Here is a 14,816-nt window from a genome sequence, read left to right on the forward strand (position 1 = left end):
GGGCCAAGCTTTTGAATATGCAAAGCAGACACTATGAGGTTAAAAAGAACTGATGGATACTATTACAGGGTGAAAAAAATGTTAGAATGGCTTTTATATATAAAAAATAACAATCCTACTAATTTTCTGATGGCTTCAAATGTTTTGCACTGCAGTATTATTTCTGTTAAACATTTTCCTGTTAAACTTCGGACTTTCTGAATATTCAAAGAAATTTATGCATCTTTGCACTATTGCATTGTAGCATCATACAGCAGAGAAGCTGCTCTACATTTTATAATGTTGCATTTATTCTTAACTATGGGTTGTATGATGTTCTGTAAGCCTTATAAAAATGAGTGGTGTTAATGGTGTTTAGACTATTTCTTATAACTGCAGTAGGAAGCCAGATAGAAAGGATGAAAAGAAAGTCGTCTGTAGAAATTAGTATTTTTGTTAATGAAGAAGTCATTGAAAGAAACAAATACAGGAGAAAAAGAATATTTCTATCACTGCAACGAATTTTATGCTCCAGCGCAAAACCAAAACAAAGCTTATTCGTTGTTTTTTTTTTCAAACTGTCGTGCGTCATCAATGTCTTTCTTTCTTTGTTGTAGCTTCTATGAAACTTGGAGGGTTTTGCCACACATACTTTGGAGTAGGGAGAAACAAGACTTGCTTGACACATAAATGTGCTTCTGCTTTCTTGCTGATGCATCCTTCAGTCTGATACATCCACCCAAATACTACTCACCTGCCAAGATATGCTTGAGGAGGATCCAGGTGCAAGGGTAGACCAAGGAACCACTCCTTGTGGAGACCTAGTCTGTTACACTGCTAATTACTGGACCCTGAGGTATGGAAGAGCCTCAGTTGTAGCAGTGCTTTTCCATGGCTGTCTTTTGAGAATAAGTATGACAGGAAGTAGAAAACACAAATATTTCTTCACAGAGTGAACCTGCAGGGCCATTTAGGTAGCTCAACACTACTTGCACAACAAGAGTAACCTAGGATTTTTGAAGGACGTGGAGAGCCAGGCCCATTGCCTTCAAATCATCTTTCACACTGAAGTAATTTTAGGTGTTTGAACACCCGCACCTCAATGTCATTAGGCATTTCTGTTTTCAGAAATGCACAACAGGCTAATTTTTAAAAATTGCTCAGAAATAGCTCAGCTTTATCTATTTCACACTTTGGCAATAAAAAACAACTTCTTGACCTGAGGTGAAGCAATAAAATAGTAAGTCAGTGTTAAATCCAATCTTATGCCACTTGAAATATCCTAAACTCAGAATAAGTTTTATAAAGTTCACTGTGGTTTTAGCTCAGTTACAGTTTTAATTCAAAGTGAGGTGAAATGAGTGAATTATCTTTCTTTTACAGGATAGCGGATGAGATGCAGAAGCTCAGGGAATGTTTGCTTTAGCTTTATGCTCATTCAAGCTCAAAAAGAAACACAGAGGAAATTGCAAACGCACCTGTCATAAATCACAGATATACTCCTAAAACATCCTGCAAAGTAAACTATCAGTTTTATAAATCGGTGTATGTTTTTTTACAACATTAATTTGAAAGGTTATTAATAATTCAGCCTGATTTAAAAACTAATTTTAAATGAAGATGAAAGGAGATTTTGAAAGTAAAAAGCAGTAAAATCTAAACAGTAGAGTTTCAAGCGGATAAGTAAGTTCAAACTACTTAAATATAGTACTCTAAAGACTTTCTTTGCCCCATCTTTTTTTACAAGAATTCTAACATTTTACCTCTCCCGGAAAAAACTCCAGGAAATTTAGCAAAAGGTATCAGATCTTGTGTAATCCTTTAATGAAGGCTTTGATTGACTGTAGTTTCTTGTTAAGCAAGGATTAATTAATTAATTAATTAAATCTTACGTTGCTAAGAAGTTGCTTGACATTTCCAAACATAGAACAAGGCGAGAAGGTCAGAGTTGTTGCCTGAAACACTACAAACAGATGAGAGGATTATTCCTTTCCTTGTTCATCCACCAGAAAACACTTGGTTTATATTTAGAAAGATTATTTATCACATATATCTGCCTGTAATTCTCAATACTGTTTTCTCTGTCTTTGCTTCCTTGTTATGGACATTTTACTATAAGGGTAGGATTATATCTTTTTAACTTAGAACATTGCAATGGGTACTTAATTGCAGTTAGTTCTGATCTATTTAGGTTTGTACTGTCAAACTAAGTAGAAAGATGTATTGTTTTTTTAATTATACATTCCAGTAAAGGTACCACCGTTGAATAAGTTTTGTCTACCAGAGATCAGTTTTAGCAAGTACTGTCTCTTTTTGGTCTTTTGGAGTGCAAGTCCATCATGTGAATTTCCTGTTACCCAGTACTTTGGAACTGTTTGTTATGATACTGCCTTTACTCTAATTTCAAGACTATTTCAAAATGGGTGTCTGAATTGTTTCATTATGTAGAACACAGAAAGTAGTTGAGAGGTTTCATTCTGTCCCAGATACTTTCAGTAGGTTTTGACTTTGAGATCAGAATCTCTCTGGCAGCTTTAACAGGAATACTAGAATGAAATCCACACGTTTTTAGCTGTTTCTAGTGAAATATCATTTGTTCTTTTTGAAAAGATCTAAACACCTTTGAGAATTTAGGAACATCTGTCACTGATACTTCAATTTTTTATTTAAGTAGGTGTCTATTTTTAGTCTTTCTGCCACCCTTATTCTTCCATCTTTGCTGCTTTCTTCAGTCAGAAAGAAGGCAGATAGCTAGCTACTTTTCTACCAACCCTAATGGTATCTGAGCCACTACCTGCAAACTGATGCAGGGGAAAAAAAATGCTCAATGGGCTCATGACACTTCAGAAACTGTGATGGATGACTTTCAAGGCTGCTGCTGTCTTTTTTCCTTTTGTTTCCTTTCTTATCTGAACTGTGACATATTTCTTTGCATTAATTCTTTTTGATTTGTGAAGAAAAAAGAAGTGAATTTTCAAAGGCATGAAACACACTTTAAGGATTTAATTAATTAAATTGCTAAGAAATATTGATTAGCAATGTGTTTAAAGCACACCATATATGGGTTTCTTACACCCCAAACAGAAAACACAGTCTGAATTTTGATCGCTGATTTACAATCATCAAAAGTTACTACATACAAAGCTATAGTATATTGGATGCCTTGCTGGAAAGCACGGCCTTTAGGAGAAAACTAATAGAAATGAGACAGTAAATCAGCTGAAATGGTCAGTTTTGTAAAACTGGTAACTTTTTCAAAACTTTTATATGTGGATAGGCCTGCACACTCTCGGCTGTATTTGAGGAAGAAGGGATTGCGAAGGACAGGGATGAATTTGGAGCGTACATTAAATCCAGTGGCCAGGAAAGGAGGTTGCCCCTCTGGCGGGGATCATCATTGCTCATAATCAGATGATTAAATGATGAAGTGCTTTCTGATATTTATTCATTCTGCACTGCCACTGCATGTAAGTTGACATTTAAAATGCATTAACACGGTACTACTTGGTGTACTGTATCATGCAGCCTATCAGTTTTGAAATGGAGTTTAGCCTGTCAGCAAAATCCTCCTTGCTGAACTCAAATAAACTTAGACTAACTTGGATCAAGGTGGCTTAGGGAATCTACAGAATTTTAATGCCTCTGTCATGTTTTTTTCTTGTGTTTATTGAGTTTGTCATATTTGGATTCTATAGGATATTTCTCCATATGGGAGCATATATGGACAGTCGCCTTTGTGACCACAGGACTAAAGTATTTATACAAAATAAAATAACTTTAATTCCTATGGTTACTCAACGCCGTTACGTATTTTGCTCTTTCTTTATTTCTTTTACTCTTCCTTTGTGCTTGATGACTTAATTTCAGCATTTTGCAGCACACAATGTTATGTGATTTTTACCTCATGCAATCAGTTATTTCATTACATAAAAATCCATCATGGGTTTCAACTTTGTGCCTAAGTAAGCATCAGAAAAATATAGTTTTTCTTAACTGTTGTGTACAGCTAGGCTTTTGCGGACTTGGATAACTTCTGAGAAGAGCAGATATTGTCTGATCAATGTATGTAAGTATCTGAACGGAGGGTGTCAGGAAGATAGAGCCAGACTTTTCTTGATGGTGCCAGGCAATAGGATGAGAAACAACAGTTATAAACTAAAACAGAGAGGAAGTTCCACCTGAACATGAGGAAGAACTTCTTTACTGTGAGGGTGACAGAGCATTGGAAGAGGTTGTCCAGAGGGGTTGTGGAGACTGCTTCCCTGCATATATTCAAGAGCTGTCTGAACACAATGCTGATTAATGTGCCCTAGGTGACCCTGCTTAAAGAGGGAGGTTGGACCACATGACCTCTGGTGGTCCCTTCCAACCTCAACCATTCTGTGATTCTGTGACGTGGTCTTTGGGTTCAGGTTATATCAGGTACAATTAACTTCCCATATCTTGTCCATATCTTGTTTTTATAATGACTGTCATGGATTTTTAGGAAATGTCTTGCTTCTTGCAGTGTAAAATCAAAATTCTTCATAACTCAGTAGAGTAAAGGATGCCAAAGCCCACCTCTGAGGCATCTGCATGATATCCTGCTCTTAAATTCAGGGAAATCTTTCTCCCTGTTCTTTAGTTAGCTCTTCTTGCTTCAGGGAACATATTTTATTTTTAGCAATTGAGAGTTTGGCTAGCTAGTCATTTGGATAATTGAGATGACTCTGTGTATATTTATCTTTACAAGATGCTCATAGAAATCTTTCTTCCATGACTACTTCTGTATTTTTCCCATGACTTTAGAGGCATACATCAGTAGTCTTTCTTCCAGCAAAATGACAGCTTCAAATCCTTCTGAGGCTTTGTTGAATGAAAGGTTGTTATTCCGTTAGTCTGTAGGGGGTTTCCATTCTTTTCTCAAATGTGCAAGCAGTGTTTGCCACTGTCATATTTCCTACCTCTGCAATGAACTTTCTTCTTCCCTTAGTCCGAGAGACAGTTTTTTTAAGGGAATAGTGGCATAATGTGCAATATAAGGATTCATGTTCGAGATTTCTGATCATTAAGTCAATTCTTTTGTTTCTCCTCTGAAGTCACTTTTCTAGCACCGAAAACCTTTCCTTTTTTTTAACATTCATGTAATCAAATATCTCTTGTAGTGTTTTCATGTTTGTTTTATAGTCCGGCTTTGTTGATGTTACTTCATGGCAAACTAGCCCTTACCTCTTCAAAGGCTGTTTCATTTGTACCAAGTAACTTCCATTTTTGCACTCTATAATCTACTATGATATTTTCCAGTTGACACATTTACCTGCTAAGAAAACAAATGCTGAGGCACTGCAGCATAAATCAAAAGTATCTCTTAAGAATATGCAGAAGTCTAATAAGTCTCTTTTTCTTGCTAGGCAGTCTTCTGATATTTTCTCTCAAGAAGACATGTTTTCAATATAGAAGAAATCCTCTTTGAGGCTAGGAGGGTAGCTGTTTATTTAGATAAATGAAAAAAATTGAAAAAGTGTTACTAAACAAAAACCTTTAATTTGTCTCAGGTATTTTTTAAATTGGGCTCAAAGGACACATGCAGATAAATAAAAGGTTTTTTGCGGTTCATCAGGAAGCAAGCAGCAATTTCTGTATTGCTGGCTTGTTTACAATTGCTTTTGAAAACTAAGGTCAGAATTCATTCACTAGATGAATTTATCCTCTAAGCCTTACTTTTACAATACCAAGACCAAAACTGGACCGCACTGTTCCTGAAGCAATCATCCTTTACATCTACAGTTCTTCCCAAGGCATAACACTTCATGAAGTTAACCCTGCACTAGTCATTTGGTGAAGGAAACTCAGTAAGGCTTCTATCTCTCAAACTGCTCAAGTGAGGCACAGGAACTTGCTCCTATTTCTGTGACTATTCTCCTGACCGAACACAGAATTTTCTTACCTGCAGTAAAGATGTGAGGACACTAAGCTAAATTAGTAAAAATACAGTTACCTTAATGATGCAGATAAGAATAGGGAGTTAACTTCATTGAGTTATTGGAATAGCCCTTTTTAACAGAAGGGCTGTTATGGGCTTTACAGAACAAGTCTTAAATGTGTTTTGATTGAAATACATAGAAATGCTTCTTCCTACATTTTTTTTGAAAGTTCTGTTACACATTTTTTTCTCATTTCATTCAACCTTACTATAAGCATGGTATTTTAGTAAAAAGCAGATTTATTATAGCCTTACTTGTCCTTTGGAGAAGAAATGAATGAAAATGACTGTGGCCCTGACAATAGTAAAATATCTACTGGCTTTCATGAGATCACCATCAGCATCCTAGTTTTTTGTTTCCTTTTTTACACTTTCTAATACCTTCGGTTGCTAAAACAGTGATAATCTGTTTTGTGTTTTGTGGAGATCTCTTCCACTCTCAAGAAACATAGTTACATTTGCATTCAGTCCTAGATACTTCTTTTGACTTCGCCGTCTTTTAGACTTCCATAATTCACATGTATCAAGTTAAAATCCTATCATTCTTCATCTAGTGAATTCTTTGTCTTGTCTTTGTAGCCCACTTTTCACTATTTATCCTGTGGTTGAATTCATGTGTCTGATTCCAGAGCAACAGTGACGTTTTACTGATAGTTCTGGGAAAGGACCTCATGTGTGCCTTTGGTAGGAGAAATCATTTAAGAAATAAATGGCTGCAGCTTATAGATTTTTATGAATGTCACATTTTGTTGGAATTATATGCACACAGTAAATGCAGTCACTTTGTATGTGTACTCTATTCCATTACATGTAAATTTAATAAGGCCAAAAAATCAGCTTTACTTTACTTTACTTACTTACAAATATTGTTGCATCTTTGCATGGTTGAGGGATCACAGGAGTTCTGTTAAGACTCATATAATTATGATGGAGATTTTTAAAGCTTGATGTTCTTTCAAAGAATTCACCAGATTGTTTAATACCAATTTTGGTTTACTTCCTGCGTTTAGGTTGAATAAACTTTAAAGTATTATTGGCATTAGATAATACTACAAATTCTTACTTGTAACATTAGAAAAAATTAACTTTAACTAAATTTGAATCTAATGTCTACTGCACTAGAGTTGTGCAGTTATAGTCTTGCTGTATGAACTTGTTTGGTTAGGCTATTCTATTATTTTCATTAAAAAATTGTTATTAATGATGAGTACTAAAAGATGTCAGTTTGTATTAGAAATGAAAAATTCATCCTCAAAAAGAAAAAGAGTGCAACTGAATAGGCAAGAGGCTTGGTTCTCCTTTAAAATATATCACTAGTCTGATAATTTTTGCTGAGACAACTTGTGGGACATAACCAAGTACAGTCTTCAAAAAATACAGGTGTTACATTTATGTATATATAAAATATTACTAAGGACTAGAAGTATGAAAAGGGAAGGAGTCATAGCACCCAATTTTAGACACTAGGAGTTAGCTATCAAGAATGAACTGGTCGCTTTAAAATTGCTTTGTAGGGCAATTCATTTTACTTATCCTTGAAGCTTATGATTAGATGACCTTTAGTAAGTGCTTACTTCTTTCCAGTGAGTACAAAAGGAGTCTAGTTTGACTGAACACCATTTAGTTAGGGCAGATGAATCTTACTATCTTAGCACTAGAAGATATCATTGACTTCCAGTCTTCAGAACTAGTCTTTATTTAAACAGAAATATACGACCTGAAAAAGAAAAATACTTTAAACTATGAAAAAATCCGATCTTCTGAATGAAATAAAATTAATGCTGGAAAAGAGCTCGCTCCCTGGTCCCTGTGATCTTACAAGAAAGTTTGTTTCCACCAGTATTGACAATTCAGCAATCTAAGTGCTTCCAGACACATTTGTGGCTCCCTGGAAGAGACCCTTTCCAATTGCGCTGGGCTGAGGGCACACTCCCTGCACACTGAGGCTCTCTGCTACTCACAGGATTCTCCCACTCCCCACATGAGCTTTAGGCACCCTGCTACATCCCTGCATGCCTGATCCTCCACTGCAGACAGCGGAGGATACATACATGTCTGTTGGGAAAGCACAAGCCTGTCTCCCATTGCTTTTTGTGAAATGATTTAACCTCACCCAGACAGCAATAGCCAGAGGAATCAGTCAATCTTCCCCTCTGCTGCCCAGCTGCAGCCTTTTAGCCCAGCTTACAATCTCAGGGCTTAAAACCAGCAAACATTGAAACATTAAATCCTTTAAAACCTTACCACAAAATGGTCTCTAAGAGATTCACCTACAAGTTTCCTGGGGAATTTCCCATCTCCATCTCTCCATTTCCATCTTCCCACTCTCCCACGGCACAATTTTGATCATTATGGCTAATGCAGATAACCATTAACAAGGTTTTGTAATCATGTTGGAAATGGAAGAGAGTGCTGCATAGACTTGAACTACTGCTATTTGTCACCTTTATGTTACCAGGATTTGTGTGGGAAAGAGACCAGGGTGTACTTTAGAGCTTTGGGGATCTTCAGATCCCCAAATACTTACTGTGAACAGTACTTTAAAAGTTTGATATGTCCTACTCACAGTACTTACGTTTTTCCTTCTGCACATGCCTAGAAGGCATGAGTATCAAAGTGCCTGACTCCTGGCTCCATTCCTAGGGGTCAGACTGCATTATTTTGGAAGGAGATGAATTATATTCTGAAGCACCTAACAGATCTTCCTCTCTAGCAGCAAGCACGTGATCAGGAAAATCGAGATTTTCTTCCCCAGTGTTTGGGTTGGTGCCCTGCTTATATAAGCAATTATATTAGAGGCGGACCATAGCACTGCCTTCTTTATTCTTCGATCTTTATAAAGGAAAGCAGTGAACTGTCTCAGCTCTTAGACAAAACAGCTGCAGGTGCTAGTCATAAAAATCACCTTCCTTGGCGGATCAATTTTCTCTCTCTATTCTCTTCCACTGTAGATCCCTCCTAAGCACTTGTCAGCATGTTAGCTGTTCATCTATGGGCCCAGATTCCTAAAATTCTTTTCAAGCTCAGTATCTTTCACTGGATGAAAGATACACTGAAAGAAACAGTGAGTATTTGTCTGCATTGCATTTTGCATTACCAGTATCAAGCCTCTGCTAGTTTTGGCTCTTTCTTTGGGTATTTGAGATGGAACAGATGTAGTAGGTAATTCAGCTTCTCTTTTGACTCTGTCCTCAATGTATTAGTTTTGTTGTAAATGAATGCACAAAATCTTCACAACTTCTTTGGGGAAGGCTATTTAAAAACTATTTGAAAGTCAGATGTATTTCATGGTTAGGAAGACAGAATAGGTAAAGTTTCTTTTCCATGTTGTACAGGAGCTAATAATATACTACTTACGATTTTACAGATAATGTCAATTCACATAAAACTGTAAATGTCCCCTGACAATTTTGCTTTAGCTGTTTGTTCTTTGAAATTTCAGGTATTATGAAGCTGTAAATTTAGTTCTCAAAATTCTGCATTCATATAGCTACAAAAGTCATTGGCTTTACAATTTTTCCAACAAACAAGTGAACAGGCCTTCTGTTTATCACATAAAAAATAACCTCGTTTAATACTTGAATGACCCTTGCATAAAATTCTGTATTTCATCTTTGTTGAAGTCTAGGAACCTCACCCTAGCAAGGGAAATAATAATTGAGAAACAGCTTATGATCTGCTTTTATCTTCACTTAATATTCTTTTTTCTGGCTCGCTTTGTCCTATGATTTTATGCTCAAAAAGAAGATTCAAATGTTTTGGCGTAAGATAATAGACTGTCAGTACAGACTGACATTAAAGTTTATCTTGGAAGTGCTAAAGTCATGACTATAGTGAAAATAGCAATTATGTAGAAAGCAGCATCACAACCAGTGTTGTAAGCTTGCAGAAATCTGCACTGCAAGCCCAAAAAGTCAGTGTACCTATTCCAGCTAAAATATTTTTTGAAGTTTTCCAGGTGGCTTGGTATCTTCTTCAAACACAGAGGCTGATTTTCATAGACAGAAAGAGATATTTTGCTGTGAAATGTGTTCAGATTTTAATGTGGCAATGGTACATTTAACCTGGAGCAAGTATGTGAAAATGTCATCCAGGACGAAATTTGACAATTACTTTCCAAGCAGAACAAAATGCAGTTTTGCATGTGAACTTTGTGAAAGCCATAAATTATAGTTCCTTACATTCTTCCAGTGTGAGCTGAAGAAACAATGTCATGAACTGAAAAACTATTCCAAAAGCATGATACAATTATCGTATCCAAAATGGGAAATATTTTTAGCATTTTTTGTCTTTTAATAATTTTCTGATAAAAAATATAAGGATTGGTAAATGAATGTTGCAATAATTTATGGAAATGAAGAATTTTGAGCAGATTAATTTGCTGTTTATACAGCTCCAAATTGGTCACTTGCCCAGAAATGTGCCTAGAGTTCTGACAAGTAGCACTGAATTTAGAATTTCCACAAATTATGAATGTGCATTTCTCCTCCATTTTTAACATTGAAGAAACTGGAACCTGTACAAGAAGATGTTAGCTCTACTGGAATTTATGAAGTTATTTCTCTCCAAGATGACTAGTCACAGTTATAGTTAGATCTTACATGGGTTCATTGAGGTGCTAGAGCACATCCAGAGAAGGACAACGAAGCTGGTGAAGGGTCTGGAGCACAAGTCTTGTGAGGAATGGCTGAGGGAACTGGGGTTGTTTAGTCGGTTGTTTATTCTGGAGAAGAGAAGACTTGGTCTCTTCTTCCAAGTAACAAGCGATAGGACAAGAGGCAACTGCTTCAAGCTGCACCAGGGGAGGTTTAGTTTGGATATTCGGGAAAATTTCCTCACCGAGAGGGTAATCAGGGAACGGAACAGGCTTCCCAGGAAACTGGTGGAATCACCGTCCCTGGAAGTGTTCAAAACCCATGTAGATGAGGCTGGAGTAATGGTTGGACTTAAAGATCTTAAAGGTCTTTTCCAACCTAGTTGATTCTATGATTCTGTGATTCACCTTCTAGAGGTGCATCTGTTTTTCTACTGGCTCCAGGGACAGATTAGGGTGACTGTGAGGCCTCAGTTTTTTATTATTATAGACTATTTCTATCAGTGGTAACCAGGAATGGTTTTTATTTAATTTCCAGATTGTACTCTTGAAATTATATCCTCTGGCATGTCAGAACATCTTTTCCGAAGTCTGGGGTCCCAAATACAAATTGAGTCAGAAAGTAATTAAACCGACCACCAGAGATGATGCACAGAGATGATGCACAGATCTATCGAGTATCCAAGATCAACTAGGTAGATGGGAAGTAAGCCTCACATTTTCCAGGGCCTGCTCTTTTGTTCAGATATAGAAGTAGTCAGACTTCATCAAATTTAAGTTTATTCTTTACTTACGTTATAGTTGAATTCAGTAACTATTAATGCTTATTTTCAGCTTGATGAATTTCACCTCTGCAACTATGAGTTATAGAATTTAGAGTAATGGAAAATCCTAAATTCAGTTGTGCAATGGAAAGTCAACGTAATTTTCCCAGAGTAGTCTAAGTTAATTTAGCTATCAATCAGCTGTAAGATAAAACAGCTACCTTGCAAAAGATGCCAATGTTTCTAGATTTTCACATTTACAGGCCTGTATGCTGTTGAACAAATCTGAATAAGGGTCCAATCACTCACCAAGGTGTCATTTATTGTTGCTGTAAACACTCCTTTGCCATGTGGTAGTTCTATATGGACGGCATAGGTCTTGACATTTTTAAAGCATGTTGTCATTTCTTCTCTGTTATTTTCTTATTTTTCTCACAGCTGACGCACATAATACATCTGGAATGTGTCCTAACATCAGTGCATGGGACTGTCTGGTAGAAGTTTTACATGCAGTGTGTTCAGCTGTGCAAATTGTTAGTCTTTTCTATCATTTGACTTGTTTGACTGAAAAGGCTAACCACTATTAAGTATCCAATACTCACGGCAAATATATAATTCAGCACTATTCCACCTGCTTGAAACTACTGCATATATTTGTAGTATTTCAAATTCTTCTTCTGCCTCTGTTCCATGGAAGAGCAGATTTTTTCTTAATCCCTGGAGGCTGCATGGCATTAAGAAGCCATTAATGGTGAATAACAACTTCATTAAGCTTACTAACTTATGAACAGGGTTGCATATATCCTTAATGGAGCTCTTTATATTAATCATATACACCCCCAGAAATTTCCGTTTATCAGTCCTGCAATTCTAAAGAATCCATTGCAAGGACTGGAAGCCCTCCCCCCCCCCCCCCCAACAACAAACAAACAAAACTCCAAACAAAACAAAACAAATCACCCACCTCCCAAAAATACCCGACACTCAACCCCGGCAGTACTGACTGTTTGCTGCTGACCTGAAATGACTAAATCCCACTTAAATCCCACTCATGCATGTTTGTATAAAGGCCCTGAGTGCATCATCCCCTCTGAAAGGTTTGCCTGCCAGAGTGACCCCCTTCCCCTCAGGATGTGGTGGAAGATGCCCCCACAACCTTGTCTTGCTTCCTGGCTGGGGGTGGTGAGACCCTGACCTGCTGGCTGCCTCAGTTTATTAAGAGAGATTGTCTCTCAAAAAAATTACAGTAACATGTTGCTGAGGTTGCTAGACGACAGTCCTGAGCTAAAGGAAAAGATTTCACAGCAAGGCATGTTAAAATGAGTTTTCAAATGGTGAATACTGACCTTTTAGATGATTTGATATTGCCTGCGCTTTGAAAGTAAGCAAGGGCATATTATTTCTGTACTTCTAGTGTGAGTATTTTTTCATTCATAAATTTATCTGTTTCTATATTCCAAGATAGTAGATGGGCCACATCAGATGCTGAAGCAAATGCCCCGACATCTGAATTAGCTGTCTGATATTGCTAAGAACCCACAAGAACATGATAGCAATTGTTTTTAGATAACTCATATTTTGATGCTATCTATCTATTACACCTCACATCTGCAGTTTCCCATTTGAAATTTTGAAGTTTAATGTCAGAAAAGGCTTCATTCAAGTATTGTGTTTTTAGATGAACAATGTACACTCTTTTCTCTGAAGTTTAATGCAATACAATTTTGTTTTCATGTATTTCTGCTTCACCAGTGTTTTCCATTAAGGCATTTTCAAAAACATAAACCAGAGTATCTCTTGCTATACTGTGCACATATTCCTTAATAGGATCTAAGCATGCCTCTCTGGGGATGTTTTGTTTTGCTTTGTTTTGTTTTGTTTTGTTTATTTGAGGTTTTTTATCAGTATGTTCTGACTTTTTCTGAGCAAGCCTGTTGCAAAACTCTTTGAACACTGATATCTGTAACACTGGAGTCATGGCAGCTGTCCCACACTACTGCATATTTTTTAGTGACCAGGGTGCTGGTTCAACAATGTCTGCCCCATGAAACACGTAAATGAAATACAGTGATACCAGAAGGATTTAATACTCTTTACTTTCCAGCATCATAGGCTGCCATAATATTGTTACTTGGAACTCTGCATTCATAATTTTATTAATTTTTAGATCATGAAATGTAACCGGTGGAAAATGGGGTCTGTATATTTAAAAGTTCTTTTGAGTACAAATAATAATGAGGAATGGTGATTAAAATCCTCTTTCAGCTACAACAACGATTTCATACATTCTTCTCTAAAGTGATGTTTTATATTGAAAATACATTAAAAATTAAGTGCTGAAAGCATATTCAAAGACATTTTCAAAATGCTTTCACTTTGCACCTGTAATTGAGTCATCAATATTAGCAACCAGCTATGAAACCAGTTTGGCTTATTGCGTTACTCATCCTCACATCTTAATTATTGATTAACACTGTTACTGACAGTAAAACATTCCCTTTGAAATGTAATTACTCTATTGCAACACTATGCTATGACAGTCTCCAAAATTATCTGTGCCACAAAATATCTTTATACTTAAAATAATAGGTTTAAATTTGCAGCTGGACATGCAGACTAGTATGTGAAGCCTAATACATTCATATGTATTAAAGGATCATTTGTAATAGACAAGGGAATTAAACACCATGATGTGGTTTATTCCTCCAGAAAATGAACTCAGTAGCCAAATGAAAGTTTCATGGCTTTTACCACCTGTTTACCTTCCTGCATCATCTATGTATCCCTTGAAAAGATCATCTTTCTTTGATTAAAATTCACTGTCACTGGGAAATCACAAAATTAATGGGGTTTTCTGTGCTAGGAATACTCTAACTAGTACGTTACATTAGGACAATCATAACATAATGAAAATACATTAATGTGTACATGATGTTCATTATGTATAATAAATTATTCATTTTATATGCTATTATAATAGATAATAGAAAGTGGCAGTTTAGCTAGAGATCTACTTTTAGTCTGGAAGAAGATTATCTTCTATATGTTGAGTTTGAAGAGATATGACACAAAATCTACATGTTTTTAGCAAGCTTGAGTGACTGCTGTTTAGGAGTCAGAATGCTCTGGACACTCCTGAAAATTATTTTTCAGTGACTGGTGTTTAATGTTTCTCTCTCTGCAATGGACTCTCAGAAACAACCGTTTGTAGGTCACAGCAGGCAGTAAAGTTACTTCTCTACCAACTGGTTAACTATTCACAAAATCTAATTGTTTATGTTTTATTTGGTTATCTTTAATAGTGAATCAGTTTACTTTGTCTGCACGACTTTATTTTAGTCATCAACTTAAATCACTTTCTGCTGTATTGTTTGTATCATTCATTGACTTTAAACAAGGTACTGTGAAAATACAGAGCCAAGACCAATTCACACCCCAGTAAGCAATCTAACCTTAACATGAGACAGACCTTGGCTAGGCCTGAGTCAGATATGAAGCCCAGAAGACAGGTTGGAAA

Source organism: Strigops habroptila, chromosome 3, assembly GCF_004027225.2.
Source record: "Strigops habroptila isolate Jane chromosome 3, bStrHab1.2.pri, whole genome shotgun sequence".
NCBI classification, from domain to species: domain Eukaryota; kingdom Metazoa; phylum Chordata; class Aves; order Psittaciformes; family Psittacidae; genus Strigops; species Strigops habroptila.